Here is a 17,450-nt window from a genome sequence, read left to right as displayed (position 1 = left end):
AATAATAACAACAAAAATAACAGTTTTTGATTAAAAAACAAAAAAACTAAAATAATTTATAAAATATTTTGCTCCTGCCCCCTTCCCCCAAAAATAAAAAAACATATATTACCCTTAAAATTTATGAATAAAGAAACAAAAAATAACACATACCCCAAACATTACAAACACAAAACCCCCAAAAACCTAACAATAGTGTCTGTCAACATCATCCTGGGAGGGATAATACACTGCACTACAATAGAAATAAAAATCCCTATCATCTATATCTCAATGGGTTCCATCTTTTCTTTTGTTCTTTTTTCTAATGCGGTTTTATAATCCCTGAGACAAGTAGTTCTGGCCCTAGAGTGTTATATATATTAGCGTCTGTAGCATGTATAAGGGACATGTCATCATACCTGTGTCTTTTTATAGGTGATTAATGCCTGGTGAGAGGGTGAAAGGGACCTATACCCCCGTCAGCTGCAGGAAAGGAACAAAGAGACAGGTAATTAATATTTATATTAATTACTGATAACAATCAGGCTAGATATAACATCTAGACCTGCAGAGATGTCATAGTCTCTACCTTATACATGAAGATATATGTGTTTTTAATAAGTATATCGTCTATAGACAGCTTCTTATATAACACAACTGTTTCTCAGGTACAGAGATTGGGAACATTTATGATTTCTAATATCTGTTTTTTATTTGTAGTAATCCCTTTTTCAATAGACTGACCGCAGATTTAAGACATAACTGTACTGTAAAGAAAAATCTATAAGTTAATGTAATAAATCACATACTATAACTGATTATTGCCATTTAAAACTATGAAAAATACATTATGTTGATTATAAAACAGAAATACAGAATGGAAACAACCGTCTGTGGCTCAAGCTCGACTGCCCCTTTCTTTGAGTGGCCCCTCAATGTTGTGGAAACGTGTGGAGGACATTGTCTCCATTAGAATGGGTCCCCCTACGATGCTTCGGCTGTTGATCTGAAGTGCATTCTGTGCTTTGGAATCTCGGGGGCAAACTGTATTTCTGTTATTAATTTTTAGTTTAGCAATTCCCACCGCAACATGGTTAACCTCTATCCTAAATTTCTGCACAAAATTGATAACAGACATTCCAAGAAATATTTTACCAAATAAAAATATATAAAATATTGATGAAACTGATGAATAATAATAACAACAAAAATAACAGTTTTTGATTAAAAAACAAAAAAACTAAAATAATTTATAAAATATTTTGCTCCTGCCCCCTTCCCCCAAAAATAAAAAAACATATATTACCCTTAAAATTTATGAATAAAGAAACAAAAAATAACACATACCCCAAACATTACAAACACAAAACCCCCAAAAACCTAACAATAGTCTCTGTCAACATCATCCTGGGAGGGATAATACACTGCACTGCAATAGAAATATAAATCCCTATCATCTATATCTCAATGGGTTCCATCTTTTCTTTTGTTCTTTTTTCTAATGCGGTTTTATAATCCCTGAGACAAGTAGTTCTGGCCCTAGAGTGTTAGATATATTAGCGTCTGTAGCATGTATAAGGGACATGTTATCATACCTGTGTCTTTTTATAGGTGATTGATGCCCAGTGAGAAGGTGAAAGGGACCTATACCCCCGTCAGCTGCAGGAAAGGAACAAAGAGACAGGTAATTAATATTTATATTAATTACTGATAACAATCAGGCTAGATACAACATCTAAACCTGCAAAGATGTCATAGTCTCTACCTTATACATGAAGATATATGTGTTTTTAATAAGTATATCGTCTATAGACAGCTTCTTATATAACACAACCATGTCTCAGGTACAGAGATTAGGAACATTTATGATTTCTAATATCTGTTTTTTATTTGTAGTAATCCCTTTTTCAATAGACTGACCGCAAATTTAAGACATAACTGTACTGTAAAGAAAAATCTATAAGTTAATGTAATAAATCCCATACTATAACTGATTATTGCCATTTAAAACTATGAAAAATACATTATGTTGATTATAAAACAGAAATACAGAATGGAGACAACCGTCTGTGGCTCAAGCTCGACTGCCCATTTCTTTGAGTGGCCCCTCAATGTTCTGGAAACGGGTGGAGGACATTGTCTCCATTAGAATGGGTCCCCCTAAGATGCTTCGGCTGTTGATCTGAAGTGCATTCTGTGCTTTGGAATCTCGGGGGCAAACTGCATTTCTGTTATTCATTTTTAGTTTAGCAATTCCCACCGCAACATGGTTAACCTCTATCCTAAATTTCTGCACAAAATTGATAAAAGACATTCCAAGAAATATTTTGCCAAATAAAAATATATAAAATATTGATGAAGTTGATGAATAATAATAACAACAAAAATAACAGTTTTTTATTAAAAAACAAATAAACAATAATAATTTATCAAATATTTTGCTCCTGCCCCCTTCCCCAAAAATAAAAAAACATATATTACCCTTAAATTTATAAATAAAGAAACAAAAAATAACACATACCCCAAACATTGCAAACACAAAACCCCCAAAAACCTAACAATAGTGTCTGTCAACATCATCCTGGGAGGGATAATACACTGCACTACAATAGAAATAAAAATCCCTATCATCTATATCTCAATGGGTTCCATCTTTTCTTTTGTTCTTTTTTCTAATGCGGTTTTATAATCCCTGAGACAAGTAGTTCTGGCCCTAGAGTGTTAGATATATTAGTGTCTGTAGCATGTATAAGGGACATGTTATCATACCTGTGTCTTTTTATAGGTGATTGATGCCCGGTGAGAGGGTGAAAGGGACCTATACCCCCGTCAGCTGCAGGAAAGGAACAAAGAGACAGGTAATTAATATTTATATTAATTACTGATAACAATCAGGCTAGATACAACATCTAAACCTGCAAAGATGTCATAGTCTCTACCTTATACATGAAGATATATGTGTTTTTAATAAGTATATCGTCTATAGACAGCTTCTTATATAACACAACCATGTCTCAGGTACAGAGATTAGGAACATTTATGATTTCTAATATCTGTTTTTTATTTGTAGTAATCCCTTTTTCAATAGACCTACCGTAGATTTAAGACATAACTGTACTGTAAAGAAAAATCAATAAGTTAATGTAATAAATCACATACTATAACTGATTATTGCCATTTAAAACTATGAAAAATACATTATGTTGATTATAAAACAGAAATACAGAATGGAGACAACCGTCTGTGGCTCAAGCTCGACTGCCCATTTCTTTGAGTGGCCCCTCAATGTTCTGGAAACGGGTGGAGGACATTGTCTCCATTAGAATGGGTCCCCCTAAGATGCTTCGGCTGTTGATCTGAAGTGCATTCTGTGCTTTGGAATCTCGGGGGCAAACTGTATTTCTGTTATTAATTTTTAGTTTAGCAATTCCCACCGCAACATGGTTAACCTCTATCCTAAATTTCTGCACAAAATTGATAAAAGACATTCCAAGAAATATTTTGCCAAATAAAAATATATAAAATATTGATGAAGTTGATGAATAATAATAACAACAAAAATAACAGTTTTTTATTAAAAAACAAATAAACAATAATAATTTATCAAATATTTTGCTCCTGCCCCCTTCCCCAAAAATAAAAAAACATATATTACCCTTAAAATTTATAAATAAAGAAACAAAAAATAACACATACCCCAAACATTGCAAATACAAAACCCCCAAAAACCTAACAATAGTGTCTGTCAACATCATCCTGGGAGGGATAATACACTGCACTACAATAGAAATAAAAATCCCTATCATCTATATCTCAATGGGTTCCATCTTTTCTTTTGTTCTTTTTTCTAATGCGGTTTTATAATCCCTGAGACAAGTAGTTCTGGCCCTAGAGTGTTATATATATTAGCGTCTGTAGCATGTATAAGGGACATGTCATCATACCTATGTCTTTTTATAGGTGATTAATGCCTGGTGAGAGGGTGAAAGGGACCTATACCCCCGTCAGCTGCAGGAAAGGAACAAAGAGACAGGTAATTAATATTTATATTAATTACTGATAACAATCAGGCTAGATATAACATCTAGACCTGCAGAGATGTCATAGTCTCTACCTTATACATGAAGATATATGTGTTTTTAATAAGTATATCGTCTATAGACAGCTTCTTATATAACACAACTGTTTCTCAGGTACAGAGATTGGGAACATTTATGATTTCTAATATCTGTTTTTTATTTGTAGTAATCCCTTTTTCAATAGACTGACCGCAGATTTAAGACATAACTGTACTGTAAAGAAAAATCTATAAGTTAATGTAATAAATCACATACTATAACTGATTATTGCCATTTAAAACTATGAAAAATACATTATGTTGATTATAAAACAGAAATACAGAATGGAAACAACCGTCTGTGGCTCAAGCTCGACTGCCCCTTTCTTTGAGTGGCCCCTCAATGTTGTGGAAACGTGTGGAGGACATTGTCTCCATTAGAATGGGTCCCCCTACGATGCTTCGGCTGTTGATCTGAAGTGCATTCTGTGCTTTGGAATCTCGGGGGCAAACTGTATTTCTGTTATTAATTTTTAGTTTAGCAATTCCCACCGCAACATGGTTAACCTCTATCCTAAATTTCTGCACAAAATTGATAACAGACATTCCAAGAAATATTTTACCAAATAAAAATATATAAAATATTGATGAAACTGATGAATAATAATAACAACAAAAATAACAGTTTTTGATTAAAAAACAAAAAAACTAAAATAATTTATAAAATATTTTGCTCCTGCCCCCTTCCCCCAAAAATAAAAAAACATATATTACCCTTAAAATTTATGAATAAAGAAACAAAAAATAACACATACCCCAAACATTACAAACACAAAACCCCCAAAAACCTAACAATAGTGTCTGTCAACATCATCCTGGGAGGGATAATACACTGCACTACAATAGAAATAAAAATCCCTATCATCTATATCTCAATGGGTTCCATCTTTTCTTTTGTTCTTTTTTCTAATGCGGTTTTATAATCCCTGAGACAAGTAGTTCTGGCCCTAGAGTGTTATATATATTAGCGTCTGTAGCATGTATAAGGGACATGTCATCATACCTGTGTCTTTTTATAGGTGATTAATGCCTGGTGAGAGGGTGAAAGGGACCTATACCCCCGTCAGCTGCAGGAAAGGAACAAAGAGACAGGTAATTAATATTTATATTAATTACTGATAACAATCAGGCTAGATATAACATCTAGACCTGCAGAGATGTCATAGTCTCTACCTTATACATGAAGATATATGTGTTTTTAATAAGTATATCGTCTATAGACAGCTTCTTATATAACACAACTGTTTCTCAGGTACAGAGATTGGGAACATTTATGATTTCTAATATCTGTTTTTTATTTGTAGTAATCCCTTTTTCAATAGACTGACCGCAGATTTAAGACATAACTGTACTGTAAAGAAAAATCTATAAGTTAATGTAATAAATCACATACTATAACTGATTATTGCCATTTAAAACTATGAAAAATACATTATGTTGATTATAAAACAGAAATACAGAATGGAAACAACCGTCTGTGGCTCAAGCTCGACTGCCCCTTTCTTTGAGTGGCCCCTCAATGTTGTGGAAACGTGTGGAGGACATTGTCTCCATTAGAATGGGTCCCCCTACGATGCTTCGGCTGTTGATCTGAAGTGCATTCTGTGCTTTGGAATCTCAGGGGCAAACTGTATTTCTGTTATTAATTTTTAGTTTAGCAATTCCCACCGCAACATGGTTAACCTCTATCCTAAATTTCTGCACAAAATTGATAACAGACATTCCAAGAAATATTTTACCAAATAAAAATATATAAAATATTGATGAAACTGATGAATAATAATAACAACAAAAATAACAGTTTTTGATTAAAAAACAAAAAAACTAAAATAATTTATAAAATATTTTGCTCCTGCCCCCTTCCCCCAAAAATAAAAAAACATATATTACCCTTAAAATTTATGAATAAAGAAACAAAAAATAACACATACCTGTCACGATGCCGGCTGGCAGGTAGTGGATCCTCTGTGCCAGAGAGGGATTGGCGTGGACCGTGCTAGTGGACCGGTTCTAAGCCACTACTGGTTTTCACCAGAGCCCGCCGCAAAGCGGGATGGTCTTGCTGCGGCGGTAGTGACCAGGTCGTATCCACTAGCAACGGCTCACCTCTCTGGCTGCTGAAGATAGGCGCGGTACAAGGGAGTAGGCAGAAGCAAGGTCGGACGTAGCAGAAGGTCGGGGCAGGCAGCAAGGATCGTAGTCAGGGGCAACGGCAGAAGGTCTGGAAACACAGGCAAGGAACACACAAGGAACGCTTTCACTGGCACTAAGGCAACAAGATCCGGCAAGGGAGTGCAAGGGAAGTGAGGTAATATAGGGAAGTGCACAGGTGATTACCCTAATTGGAACCACTGCGCCAATCAGCGGCGCAGTGGCCCTTTAAATCGCAGAGACCCGGCGCGCGCGCGCCCTAGGGAGCGGGGCCGCGCGCGCCGGGACAGAACAGACGGGGAGCGAGTCAGGTAGGGGAGCCGGGGTGCGCATCGCGAGCGGGCGCTACCCGCATCGCGAATCGCATCCCGGCTGGCAGCGGGATCGCAGCGCCCCGGGTCAGAGGACGTGACCGGAGCGCTGCAGCGGAGAGAGTGAAGCGAGCGCTCCGGGGAGGAGCGGGGACCCGGAGCGCTCGGCGTAACAATACCCCAAACATTACAAACACAAAACCCCCAAAAACCTAACAATAGTCTCTGTCAACATCATCCTGGGAGGGATAATACACTGCACTGCAATAGAAATATAAATCCCTATCATCTATATCTCAATGGGTTCCATCTTTTCTTTTGTTCTTTTTTCTAATGCGGTTTTATAATCCCTGAGACAAGTAGTTCTGGCCCTAGAGTGTTAGATATATTAGCGTCTGTAGCATGTATAAGGGACATGTTATCATACCTGTGTCTTTTTATAGGTGATTGATGCCCGGTGAGAGGGTGAAAGGGACCTATACCTCTGTCAGCTGCAGGAAAGGAACAAAGAGACAGGTAATTAATATTTATATTAATTACTGATAACAATCAGGCTAGATACAACATCTAAACCTGCAAAGATGTCATAGTCTCTACCTTATACATGATGATATATGTGTTTTTAATAAGTATATCGTCTATAGACAGCTTCTTATATAACACAACCATGTCTCAGGTACAGAGATTAGGAACATTTATGATTTCTAATATCTGTTTTTTATTTGTAGTAATCCCTTTTTCAATAGACTGACCGCAAATTTAAGACATAACTGTACTGTAAAGAAAAATCTATAAGTTAATGTAATAAATCCCATACTATAACTGATTATTGCCATTTAAAACTATGAAAAATACATTATGTTGATTATAAAACAGAAATACAGAATGGAGACAACCGTCTGTGGCTCAAGCTCGACTGCCCATTTCTTTGAGTGGCCCCTCAATGTTCTGGAAACGGGTGGAGGACATTGTCTCCATTAGAATGGGTCCCCCTAAGATGCTTCGGCTGTTGATCTGAAGTGCATTCTGTGCTTTGGAATCTCGGGGGCAAACTGTATTTCTGTTATTAATTTTTAGTTTAGCAATTCCCACCGCAACATGGTTAACCTCTATCCTAAATTTCTGCACAAAATTGATAAAAGACATTCCAAGAAATATTTTGCCAAATAAAAATATATAAAATATTGATGAAGTTGATGAATAATAATAACAACAAAAATAACAGTTTTTTATTAAAAAACAAATAAACAATAATAATTTATCAAATATTTTGCTCCTGCCCCCTTCCCCAAAAATAAAAAAAACATATATTACCCTTAAAATTTATAAATAAAGAAACAAAAAATAACACATACCCCAAACATTGCAAACACAAAACCCCCAAAAACCTAACAATAGTGTCTGTCAACATCATCCTGGGAGGGATAATACACTGCACTACAATAGAAATAAAAATCCCTATCATCTATATCTCAATGGGTTCCATCTTTTCTTTTGTTCTTTTTTCTAATGCGGTTTTATAATCCCTGAGACAAGTAGTTCTGGCCCTAGAGTGTTAGATATATTAGCGTCTGTAGCATGTATAAGGGACATGTTATCATACCTGTGTCTTTTTATAGGTGATTGATGCCTGGTGAAAGGGTGAAAGGGACCTATACCCCCGTCAGCTGCAGGAAAGGAACAAAGAGACAGGTAATTAATATTTATATTAATTACTGATAACAATCAGGCTAGATACAACATCTAAACCTGCAAAGATGTCATAGTCTCTACCTTATACATGAAGATATATGTGTTTTTAATAAGTATATCGTCTATAGACAGCTTCTTATATAACACAACCATGTCTCAGGTACAGAGATTAGGAACATTTATGATTTCTAATATCTGTTTTTTATTTGTAGTAATCCCTTTTTTAATAGACTGACCGCAAATTTAAGACATAACTGTACTGTAAAGAAAAATCTATAAGTTAATGTAATAAATCCCATACTATAACTGATTATTGCCATTTAAAACTATGAAAAATACATTATGTTGATTATAAAACAGAAATACAGAATAGAGACAACCGTCTGTGGCTCAAGCTCGACTGCCCATTTCTTTGAGTGGCCCCTCAATGTTCTGGAAACGGGTGGAGGACATTGTCTCCATTAGAATGGGTCCCCCTAAGATGCTTCGGCTGTTGATCTGAAGTGCATTCTGTGCTTTGGAATCTCGGGGGCAAACTGCATTTCTGTTATTAATTTTTAGTTTAGCAATTCCCACCGCAACATGGTTAACCTCTATCCTAAATTTCTGCACAAAATTGATAAAAGACATTCCAAGAAATATTTTGCCAAATAAAAATATATAAAATATTGATGAAGTTGATGAATAATAATAACAACAAAAATAACAGTTTTTTATTAAAAAACAAATAAACAATAATAATTTATCAAATATTTAGCTCCTGCCCCCTTCCCCAAAAATAAAAAAACATATATTACCCTTAAAATTTATAAATAAAGAAACAAAAAATAACACATACCCCAAACATTGCAAACACAAAACCCCCAAAAACCTAACAATAGTGTCTGTCAACATCATCCTGGGAGGGATAATACACTGCACTACAATAGAAATAAAAATCCCTATCATCTATATCTCAATGGGTTCCATCTTTTCTTTTGTTCTTTTTTCTAATGCGGTTTTATAATCCCTGAGACAAGTAGTTCTGGCCCTAGAGTGTTAGATATATTAGTGTCTGTAGCATGTATAAGGGACATGTTATCATACCTGTGTCTTTTTATAGGTGATTGATGCCCGGTGAGAGGGTGAAAGGGACCTATACCCCCGTCAGCTGCAGGAAAGGAACAAAGAGACAGGTAATTAATATTTATATTAATTACTGATAACAATCAGGCTAGATACAACATCTAAACCTGCAAAGATGTCATAGTCTCTACCTTATACATGAAGATATATGTGTTTTTAATAAGTATATCGTCTATAGACAGCTTCTTATATAACACAACCATGTCTCAGGTACAGAGATTAGGAACATTTATGATTTCTAATATCTGTTTTTTATTTGTAGTAATCCCTTTTTCAATAGACCTACCGTAGATTTAAGACATAACTGTACTGTAAAGAAAAATCTATAAGTTAATGTAATAAATCACATACTATAACTGATTATTGCCATTTAAAACTATGAAAAATACATTATGTTGATTATAAAACAGAAATACAGAATGGAGACAACCGTCTGTGGCTCAAGCTCGACTGCCCATTTCTTTGAGTGGCCCCTCAATGTTCTGGAAACGGGTGGAGGACATTGTCTCCATTAGAATGGGTCCCCCTAAGATGCTTCGGCTGTTGATCTGAAGTGCATTCTGTGCTTTGGAATCTCGGGGGCAAACTGTATTTCTGTTATTAATTTTTAGTTTAGCAATTCCCACCGCAACATGGTTAACCTCTATCCTAAATTTCTGCACAAAATTGATAAAAGACATTCCAAGAAATATTTTGCCAAATAAAAATATATAAAATATTGATGAAGTTGATGAATAATAATAACAACAAAAATAACAGTTTTTTATTAAAAAACAAATAAACAATAATAATTTATCAAATATTTTGCTCCTGCCCCCTTCCCCAAAAATAAAAAAACATATATTACCCTTAAAATTTATAAATAAAGAAACAAAAAATAACACATACCCCAAACATTGCAAATACAAAACCCCCAAAAACCTAACAATAGTGTCTGTCAACATCATCCTGGGAGGGATAATACACTGCACTACAATAGAAATAAAAATCCCTATCATCTATATCTCAATGGGTTCCATCTTTTCTTTTGTTCTTTTTTCTAATGCGGTTTTATAATCCCTGAGACAAGTAGTTCTGGCCCTAGAGTGTTATATATATTAGCGTCTGTAGCATGTATAAGGGACATGTCATCATACCTGTGTCTTTTTATAGGTGATTAATGCCTGGTGAGAGGGTGAAAGGGACCTATACCCCCGTCAGCTGCAGGAAAGGAACAAAGAGACAGGTAATTAATATTTATATTAATTACTGATAACAATCAGGCTAGATACAACATCTAAACCTGCAAAGATGTCATAGTCTCTACCTTATACATGAAGATATATGTGTTTTTAATAAGTATATCGTCTATAGACAGCTTCTTATATAACACAACTGTTTCTCAGGTACAGAGATTGGGAACATTTATGATTTCTAATATCTGTTTTTTATTTGTAGTAATCCCTTTTTCAATAGACTGACCGCAGATTTAAGACATAACTGTACTGTAAAGAAAAATCTATAAGTTAATGTAATAAATCACATACTATAACTGATTATTGCCATTTAAAACTATGAAAAATACATTATGTTGATTATAAAACAGAAATACAGAATGGAAACAACCGTCTGTGGCTCAAGCTCGACTGCCCCTTTCTTTGAGTGGCCCCTCAATGTTGTGGAAACGGGTGGAGGACATTGTCTCCATTAGAATGGGTCCCCCTACGATGCTTCGGCTGTTGATCTGAAGTGCATTCTGTGCTTTGGAACCTCGGGGGCAAACTGTATTTCTGTTATTCATTTTTAGTTTAGCAATTCCCACCGCAACATGGTTAACCTCTATCCTAAATTTCTGCACAAAATTGATAACAGACATTCCAAGAAATATTTTACCAAATAAAAATATATAAAATATTGATGAAACTGATGAATAATAATAACAACAAAAATAACAGTTTTTGATTAAAAAACAAAAAAACTAAAATAATTTATAAAATATTTTGCTCCTGCCCCCTTCCCCCAAAAATAAAAAAACATATATTACCCTTAAAATTTATGAATAAAGAAACAAAAAATAACACATACCCCAAACATTACAAACACAAAACCCCCAAAAACCTAACAATAGTCTCTGTCAACATCATCCTGGGAGGGATAATACACTGCACTGCAATAGAAATATAAATCCCTATCATCTATATCTCAATGGGTTCCATCTTTTCTTTTGTTCTTTTTTCTAATGCGGTTTTATAATCCCTGAGACAAGTAGTTCTGGCCCTAGAGTGTTAGATATATTAGCGTCTGTAGCATGTATAAGGGACATGTTATCATACCTGTGTCTTTTTATAGGTGATTGATGCCCGGTGAGAGGATGAAAGGGACCTATACCTCCGTCAGCTGCAGGAAAGGAACAAAGAGACAGGTAATTAATATTTATATTAATTACTGATAACAATCAGGCTAGATACAACATCTAAACCTGCAAAGATGTCACAGTCTCTACCTTATACATGAAGATATATGTGTTTTTAATAAGTATATCGTCTATAGACAGCTTCTTATATAACACATCCATGTCTCAGGTACAGAGATTAGGAACATTTATGATTTCTAATATCTGTTTTTTATTTGTAGTAATCCCTTTTTCAATAGACTGACCGCAAATTTAAGACATAACTGTACTGTAAAGAAAAATCTATAAGTTAATGTAATAAATCGCATACTATAACTGATTATTGCCATTTAAAACTATGAAAAATACATTATGTTGATTATAAAACAGAAATACAGAATGGAGACAACCGTCTGTGGCTCAAGCTCGACTGCCCATTTCTTTGAGTGGCCCCTCAATGTTCTGGAAACGGGTGGAGGACATTGTCTCCATTAGAATGGGTCCCCCTAAGATGCTTCGGCTGTTGATCTGAAGTGCATTCTGTGCTTTGGAATCTCGGGGGCAAACTGTATTTCTGTTATTAATTTTTAGTTTAGCAATTCCCACCGCAACATGGTTAACCTCTATCCTAAATTTCTGCACAAAATTGATAAAAGACATTCCAAGAAATATTTTGCCAAATAAAAATATATAAAATATTGATGAAGTTGATGAATAATAATAACAACAAAAATAACAGTTTTTTATTAAAAAACAAATAAACAATAATAATTTATCAAATATTTTGCTCCTGCCCCCTTCCCCAAAAATAAAAAAACATATATTACCCTTAAAATTTATAAATAAAGAAACAAAAAATAACACATACCCCAAACATTGCAAACACAAAACCCCCAAAAACCTAACAATAGTGTCTGTCAACATCATCCTGGGAGGGATAATACACTGCACTACAATAGAAATAAAAATCCCTATCATCTATATCTCAATGGGTTCCATCTTTTCTTTTGTTCTTTTTTCTAATGCGGTTTTATAATCCCTGAGACAAGTAGTTCTGGCCCTAGAGTGTTAGATATATTAGCGTCTGTAGAATGTATAAGGGACAAGTAATCATACCTGTGTCTTTTTATAGGTGATTGATGCCCGGTGAGAGGGTGAAAGGGACCTATACCCCCGTCAGCTGCAGGAAAGGAACAAAGAGACAGGTAATTAATATTTATATTAATTACTGATAACAATCAGGCTAGATACAACATCTAAACCTGCAAAGATGTCATAGTCTCTACCTTATACATGAAGATATATGTGTTTTTAATAAGTATATCGTCTATAGACAGCTTCTTATATAACACCACCATGTCTCAGGTACAGAGATTAGGAACATTTATGATTTCTAATATCTGTTTTTTATTTGTAGTAATCCCTTTTTCAATAGACCTACCGTAGATTTAAGACATAACTGTACTGTAAAGAAAAATCTATAAGTTAATGTAATAAATCACATACTATAACTGATTATTGCCATTTAAAACTATGAAAAATACATTATGTTGATTATAAAACAGAAATACAGAATGGAGACAACCGTCTGTGGCTCAAGCTCGACTGCCCATTTCTTTGAGTGGCCCCTCAATGTTCTGGAAACGGGTGGAGGACATTGTCTCCATTAGAATGGGTCCCCCTAAGATGCTTCGGCTGTTGATCTGAAGTGCATTCTGTGCTTTGGAATCTCGGGGGCAAACTGTATTTCTGTTATTAATTTTTAGTTTAGCAATTCCCACCGCAACATGGTTAACCTCTATCCTAAATTTCTGCACAAAATTGATAAAAGACATTCCAAGAAATATTTTGCCAAATAAAAATATATAAAATATTGATGAAGTTGATGAATAATAATAACAACAAAAATAACAGTTTTTTATTAAAAAACAAATAAACAATAATAATTTATCAAATATTTTGCTCCTGCCCCCTTCCCCAAAAATAAAAAAACATATATTACCCTTAAAATTTATAAATAAAGAAACAAAAAATAACACATACCCCAAACATTGCAAACACAAAACCCCCAAAAACCTAACAATAGTGTCTGTCAACATCATCCTGGGAGGGATAATACACTGCACTACAATAGAAATAAAAATCCCTATCATCTATACCTCAATGGGTTCCATCTTTTCTTTTGTTCTTTTTTCTAATGCGGTTTTATAATCCCTGAGACAAGTAGTTCTGGCCCTAGAGTGTTATATATATTAGCGTCTGTAGCATGTATAAGGGACATGTTATCATACCTGTGTCTTTTTATAGGTGATTAATGCCCGGTGAGAGGGTGAAAGGGACCTATACCCCCGTCAGCTGCAGGAAAGGAACAAAGAGACAGGTCATTAATATTTATATTGATTACTGATAACAATCAGGCTAGATATAACATCTATACCTGCAGAGATGTCATAGTCTCTACCTTATACATTAAGATATATGTGTTTTTAATAAGTATATCGTCTATAGACAGCTTCTTATATAACACAACTGTGTCTCAGGTACAGAGATTAGGAACATTTATGTTTTCTAATATCTGTTTTTTATTTGTAGTCATCCCTTTTTCAATAGACTGACCGCAGATTTAAGACATAACTGTACTGTAAAGAAAAATCTATAAGTTAATGTAATAAATCACATACTATAACTGATTATTGCCATTTAAAACTATGAAAAATACATTATGTTGATTATAAAACAGAAATACAGAATGGAAACAACCGTCTGTGGCTCAAGCTCGACTGCCCCTTTCTTTGAGTGGCCACTCAATGTTGTGGAAACGGGTGGAGGACATTGTCTCCATTAGAATGGGTCCCCTTACGATGCTTCGGCTGTTGATCTGAAGTGCATTCTGTGCTTTGGAACCTCGGGGGCAAACTGTATTTCTGTTATTAATTTTTAGTTTAGCAATTCCCGGCGCAACATGGTTAACCTCTATCCGAAATTTCTGCACAAAATTGATAACAGACATTCCAAGAAATATTTTGCCAAATAAAAATATATAAAATATTGATGAAATTGATGAATAATAATAATAACAACAAAAATAACAGTTTTTGATTAAAAAACAAAAAAACTAAAATAATTTATAAAATATTTTGCTCCTGCCCCCTTCCCCCAAAAATAAAAAAACATATATTACCCTTAAAATTTATGAATAAAGAAACAAAAAATAACACATACCTCAAACATTACAAACACAAAACCCCCAAAAACCTAACAATAGTCTCTGTCAACATCATCCTGGGAGGGATAATACACTGCACTGCAATAGAAATAAAAATCCCTATCATCTATATCTCAATGGGTTCCATCTTTTCTTTTGTTCTTTTTTCTAATGCGGTTTTATAATCCCTGAGACAAGTAGTTCTGGCCCTAGAGTGTTATATATATTAGCGTCTGTAGCATGTATAAGGGACATGTTATCATACCTGTGTCTTTTTATAGGTGATTAATGCCCGGTGAGAGGGTGAAAGGGACCTATACCCCCGTCAGCTGCAGGAAAGGAACAAAGAGACAGGTAATTAATATTTGTATTAATTACTGATAACAATCAGGCTAGATACAACATCTAAATCTGCAAAGATGTCATAGTCTCTACCTTATACATGAAGATATATGTGTTTTTAATAAGTATATCGTCTATAGACAGCTTCTTATATAACACAACTGTGTCTCAGGTACAGAGATTAGGAACATTTATGTTTTCTAATATCTGTTTTTTATTTGTAGTAATCCCTTTTTCAATAGACTGACCGCAGATTTAAGACATAACTGTACTGTAAAGAAAAATCTATAAGTTAATGTAATAAATCACATACTATAACTGATTATTGCCATTTAAAACTATGAAAAATACATTATGTTGATTATAAAACAGAAATATAGAATGGAAACAACCGTCTGTGGCTCAAGCTCGACTGCCCCTTTCTTTGAGTGGCCCCTCAATGTTGTGGAAACGGGTGGAGGACATTGTCTCCATTAGAATGGGTCCCCCTACGATGCTTCGGCTGTTGATCTGAAGTGCATTCTGTGCTTTGGAACCTCGGGGGCAAACTGTATTTCTGTTATTAATTTTTAGTTTAGCAATTCCCGACGCAACATGGTTAACCTCTATCCGAAATTTCTGCACAAAATTGATAACAGACATTCCAAGAAATATTTTGCCATATAAAAATATATAAAATATTGATGAAATTGATGAATAATAATAATAACAACAAAAATAACAGTTTTTGATTAAAAAACAAAAAAACTAAAATAATTTATAAAATATTTTGCTCCTGCCCCCTTCCCCCAAAAATAAAAAAACATATATTACCCTTAAAATTTATGAATAAAGAAACAAAAAATAACACATACCCCAAACATTGCAAACACAAAACCCCCAAAAACCTAACAATAGTCTCTGTCAACATCATCCTGGGAGGGATAATACACTGCACTGCAATAGAAATAAAAATCCCTATCATCTATATCTCAATGGGTTCCATCTTTTCTTTTGTTCTTTTTTCTAATGCGGTTTTATAATCCCTGAGACAAGTAGTTCTGGCCCTAGAGTGTTATATATATTAGCGTCTGTAGCATGTATAAGGGACATGTTATCATACCTGTGTCTTTTTATAGGTGATTGATGCCCGGTGAGAGGGTGAAAGGGACCTATACCCCCGTCAGCTGCAGGAAAGGAACAAAGAGACAGGTAATTAATATTTATATTAATTACTGATAACAATCAGGCTAGATACAACATCTAAACCTGCAAAGATGTCATAGTCTCTAACAAAAAATAACACATACCCCAAACATTGCAAACACAAAACGCCCAAAAACCTAACAATAGTATTTGTCAACACAGGGGCGGACACAGACAGCAGAGGGCCCCTGTGCAAAGAATGTGCCTGCCCCCCCCCCACCACCACCAGCACTGTGCCCCCTCATGTACCTAGACCCCACCGGAGTGCCTCCACTTACCCCGCCCGTGTAGTGTCGCCACTTGCCTTGTCCACCACAGGTGGATGGAACGGCTCCTGAGGTGGGCTCCGGGTGGCCCCTGTCCCTCTCAGTGTGCGGACCAGGCCCCATGAGTACTCCCCTGAGTCAGCCTGACCCTTATCTAGCTGGCAGGCAGAGGGCAGTGCTCCCCTTTACACTCGCACCCCTTGACTTAGTACGACACCCCTTGGCACCCCCTGGTTCCTTGGCTCCTTAGTAATAGAAGTGACTTACAGGCAGGGCCAGACTGGGACCAAAAATGGGCCCAGGCATTTTAAAATAAACAACCCATTTTTATAGTGGGGGTCTGACTCATGGGACCCCCACCAATCACCTTGGTTCAAGTGGCTGCCCAGATGTTGGAAAGCTGCAACTCCCATCATGTCTGAAGTGACTACAGCTGATGGGACAGTCAGGAGACTACACAATGATATCAGTGACTACATCTCTGATGGGACAGTTAGGAAAATACACAATGATATCACTGACCTGAGTGACGTCTTTTCTGTTGTCTTTATTTTTTTTCTTCATCTGGTCCAGACACCAGGATTTCTTCCATCTTCTCTGCAGAGTCTGACACCTGGACATCATTGGTTCCTTAATTTGTCAGTAGATCCTCATCCTCTGTATGATGACAATAATCATTATAACCTTGCCAAATACTGTACCA

Source organism: Hyla sarda, chromosome 3 (assembly GCF_029499605.1).
Source record: "Hyla sarda isolate aHylSar1 chromosome 3, aHylSar1.hap1, whole genome shotgun sequence".
Classification (NCBI taxonomy): Eukaryota; Metazoa; Chordata; class Amphibia; order Anura; family Hylidae; genus Hyla; species Hyla sarda.
This window is presented reverse-complemented; position numbering follows the sequence as displayed.